The 4160-nt window shown below is 58.4% G+C and overlaps 1 pseudogene; it reads right to left on the minus strand.

The window, feature by feature from the left end:
* Positions 1-407: 407 nt before the first annotated feature.
* On the minus strand, positions 408-3164 carry LOC140711254 (uncharacterized; annotated as a pseudogene).
* Positions 3165-4160: the final 996 nt, after the last annotated feature.

Raw genomic sequence — 4160 nt, forward strand, 5'->3', positions numbered from 1 at the left:
CAGGGGAGAGGTAGGAAGCATGTGTTGTTCATCCGGGGACCTTGTTAGGCAAATCAGATTAGGGGCCAGGCTTTCAGTGGTGGGTGCGAGTGTGGGAGTGATGAGTGTGCGGGTGTGTGTGGGAAGAACGATGGGGATGGGGTCAGCCCCAGCCACCATGAAGACCTTAACTGTGCATCCACCATCCCAGCAACCTCCCTGAGTGAGTGTCTTTAGGGTGCTGGTCTTGTTTTACACGTGGAAGTGAATCAGAGTGGGACACTGCCTTGCCTTAGAGAGGTCACACTTCTTCTCCTTCTCCTCCTCGTCCTCCTCCTCCCCCTCCTCCTCCTCCTCCTCCTCCTCCTCCTCCTCCTCCTCCTCCTCCTCCTCCTCCTTCTTCTTCTTCTTCTTCTTCTTCTTCTTCTTCTTCTTCTTCTTCTTCTTCTTCTTCTTCTTTTTTAAATTTGTGACAGAGTCTCACTCTGTTACCCAGGCTGGAGTTCAGTGGTGTGACCTTGGCTCACTGCAACGTCTGCCTCCCAGATTCAAGCAATTTTCCTGCCTCAGCCTCCTGGGTAGGGTAGCTGGGATGATAGGCACGCATTACCATGTCTGGCTAATTGTTGTATTTTAGTTTCACCATATTGGCTTGGCTGGTCCCAGTCTCCTGGCCTCAAGCGATCTGCCCGCCTCAGCCTCCCAAAGTGCTGTGACTACAGGTGTAAGCCACCACACCAGGCGAGAGGTCACACTTCATGCCAAGTGGGTGGCAGCCACTCAGACAGCACCGTAGCTGGTGCTGGGAGTGAGAGGTGCTCAGCGTCCTAGGAAGGCAGAGGGCTGCATGAGATGTTGGGGGAGGAAGGACTGGAGGAGGATTTGAGATTTTCACCTGAGCAACTGGGTGGATGGAGGGGCTGTTTACAGAGAATCACAAGAATGTGGATGAGCAGGTTAGGGCACTAATAAACCACTCTGTTTTGGTCCACGGAAAATTTGAGATGCTTCCCTCTGTCCAGCTGGGGCTTTGGGAAAGGTCAGGGTTGGCATCTGACTGGGATGGATGTTTGGCAGGGAGCAGAGTATGTGGATGGTTTGTGAAGCCCGGAAGGGCATGAGATTTCCTGTAGCAGCGTCCACTGCAAATGGAAGGACATTTGGCCTGAGCCCAGACATATACAAGTTGGGCAGAGAAGGGGGTGGGTTCTTGGTACCCACAGAGGAAGCAGCTATGGAAGTACAGGAAAACCAAGGGTGTGGGGGCACATGATGCAGGAAGCTCAAATAAGATGAGGAAAGAGGTTTTAAAGACGATCAGGGCTGGAGACAGTGGTTCATGCCTGTAATCCTAAGACTTTGGGAGGCTGAGATGAGAGGATAGCTTGAGGCCAGGAGTTTGAGACCACCCTGGGCAATATAAGGAGACCCCATTTCTATAAATAAATAAATACCATTGGTACTTGGCATTTCAGGCGGGGAACAGCAAACACATGAAAGCTCTGAGGCAGGAAAGGGTAGTGATTAGTGCTCGCTCCTGGTTCCTTTATCAGACCTTAAAGAGATGCAGAGACATTTCAGGTACTCCTTGGCCGAGCTCCTTCAGGGAAAGCCTAAGTTCGCTTCTACTTCCCATCTATTAATTTTTTTTTTTTTTTTTTTTTTTTGGAGACAGTCTCACTCTGTCGCCCAGGCTGGAGCGCATGCAGTGGCACCATCTCAGCTCACTGCAACCTCCACCTCCCGGGTTCAAACGATTCTCCTGCCTCAGCCTTCCCAGTAGCTGGGACCACAGGTACGCGCCACCACGATCGGCTAAGTTTTTGTATTTTTGGCAGAGATGGGGTTTCATCTTGTTGGCCAGGCTGGTTTCGAACTCCTGGCCTCAAGTGATCCACCTGCCTCGGCCCCACAAAGTGCTGGGATTACAGGCGGGAGCCACCGCGCCCTGCCCTACTTCACTCCTACTTCACTCCTAACGCCCACCATACGTGCTTTCTAATGTTTGCTGAATGACAAGGTGAACGAGTGAATGGGACTACGTGACTTCGGGCAGCAGGCAATCGTATTTCTTGGACCTCAGTTTCACTTTTTGTAAAGCAAGCCTATCTCTCGCTCTCTGCCCTAAAAGCCTGAGTTCTAGGCTTGAGATGAGCGCGTCCTGTAGAGCAGACTCCAGGTGGACGTTGAGCTGGGTCTCTAGGAGGCCAGCTCTTGGGTCCGGTCCTCCCGCGATATCCGGCACGCCCAGTCCCAGCGCCGCCCCGCCCAACCTCCCTTTGTTCCCCCAGGCCCCGCCCTCTCCGCGCGGATCGCTCCCCATTGGCCGGGGGACGGGCCCTGGGCACCCGGCTCCGCTGGGGGCGGGGCGGCGGGCGGCGGGCGGGGCCGTGTGCACCTGCACGGTGTGTGTCCCGGCCGCAGCCCCGCGCCAGCTGCAGCTCCTTGATCTGAGCCGGATCCTGAGCGGGGAACACGGGCTGAAGCGGCGGGGGCGGCCCCGCACCGGGGCTCTATTGTTGAGGCTGCCGCGGCTCTGTGGGCTGCTCAGCTGCGCTCCAGTCGGCCCAGGCGCCGCGGCGAGGAACGAGCGCTGCGAGGCGGCTGCCTGAGGTGAGATGGCGCGACGGGCGACGGGGTCTCCTGACCGGGTTGGGGTCTCTGCCCCGGGCGTGGCGGCTCCGAGCTCGGCTCCTCAGGGTCCGAGGTCGGGATCCGGGGTCCTTGCGCCTGGGCTGTGTCTTGGCCTCGGGTGGCACCGGGGGCTTCGCTCCTGCTGCGATACCGCGTGGGCCCGCGCGGGGGTGCCGGTCGCCCTGCGGGTGGGGGCAGGTCCCCATTGCTCCCCGGCTCCCCGCATCTGCCGCGGAGGGGACTGCATGGACCCGGGCGCTGGCTTCTGCCCGCTCCCCCGCTGCGTGGCTGGTCCCCGCGTGCGGCAGAGGGAGCCCTGCGAGGACCCACTCGTGGGGCGGGGTCCGGGTCACCGCGAGTGGGAGACTCCGCCGTCCTCCCCGCCCTCTCTCGCAGCGAGACCGCTTCGCTAGACTCACCGAGGGGACTGAGCGGACCCTCCGACTAGGGAGTCCGTGACTCTGGGTGGGGCCTCTTTCCCGACGCCGCATGACGGCTTCCTGAGTGTTTTGTCACCTATATAGGTGGCTGCGTGGACCCGCTCACGTGAGTACTGGCCGCCCTGTTAGTGGGGCTATGCGCCGCCCCGTGGCTCTTCTGGGTCGACCCCGCCTGGGACGCGCGTGTATGGGGGTCCGTGCGCGGGGAGCGCGGTTGGTGGGGGCGCACTGCCCCTGCCGCATGGTTTATCCTCTCACTTGCCCGGCGGGAGGAAGCGAGAGGCGCGGGCCGGGAGTTGTCGCGCAGCGGCCGCACCGACCTCTGCCCTGGCCAGCGGGTCCCGGGGGGCGAGGGGCTGTCACCGCACGTCCCACCGCCGCACTTCCTCCTCTGGCCCCGAACTGGGCTCTGATTGGAGGGAGCAGGGCCCTTCTGCCCCGCGCTTCTTGATTTCTTCCGTTAGTAATGGGAAGAAAAAAAATCTGGAAAGCCAGATTGAACTTTGTAGCTCTCAGCGCTTGGAGAGTGGAAGAAACTCTCCCAAGAATTTGGCCGGCTGGAAAATGCGTTTCAAGCAGGAGCATCCACACCCACGGAAGGAGGCCAAGACAGTTACAGTTAGAGGTCAGATTTACGAGGGGGAGCGAGGGTGGGTGGGGAGACTCCGACCTCAGCTTGATGGGAAGACCTGATGCTGCCCCTCAGACGCTGTATTTCTCAGCCACCAGGGAAAGTGGAATCACTCCTTAGTGAATGCTTTCATCAAACTTTTGAAAAACCTGTAATGTCCCAGGAAGGAAAATCGAACTGGACAGTTTTCCCCTTTTAAGAGTGTTAAACCTCCCGGAGACAAACAGCAGAAGGCTCAAGGAGTCCAAATACTCAACCTGAAGTTCTTTCTGAACAAGAGGTGGTGTATAAGGAACAGGCATACCAGACAAAACTGAACTAATCACCGCAACTGTGGCTCCAGCCCTGTAGCGTGTCATGTAGGCCCTTTTGCCTTCTCTGCCCTCCCCTGTCCCAGACCCCAACGCTACCACGCACCTCCAGTCATCAGCTCCTGCCAACCCATTGCTATGAACTCTGTTTCGGTGGCTCCCTTC

This window comes from Chlorocebus sabaeus, unplaced genomic scaffold (genome assembly GCF_047675955.1).
Source record: "Chlorocebus sabaeus isolate Y175 unplaced genomic scaffold, mChlSab1.0.hap1 unalloc_scaffold_413, whole genome shotgun sequence".
NCBI classification, from domain to species: Eukaryota; Metazoa; Chordata; class Mammalia; order Primates; family Cercopithecidae; genus Chlorocebus; species Chlorocebus sabaeus.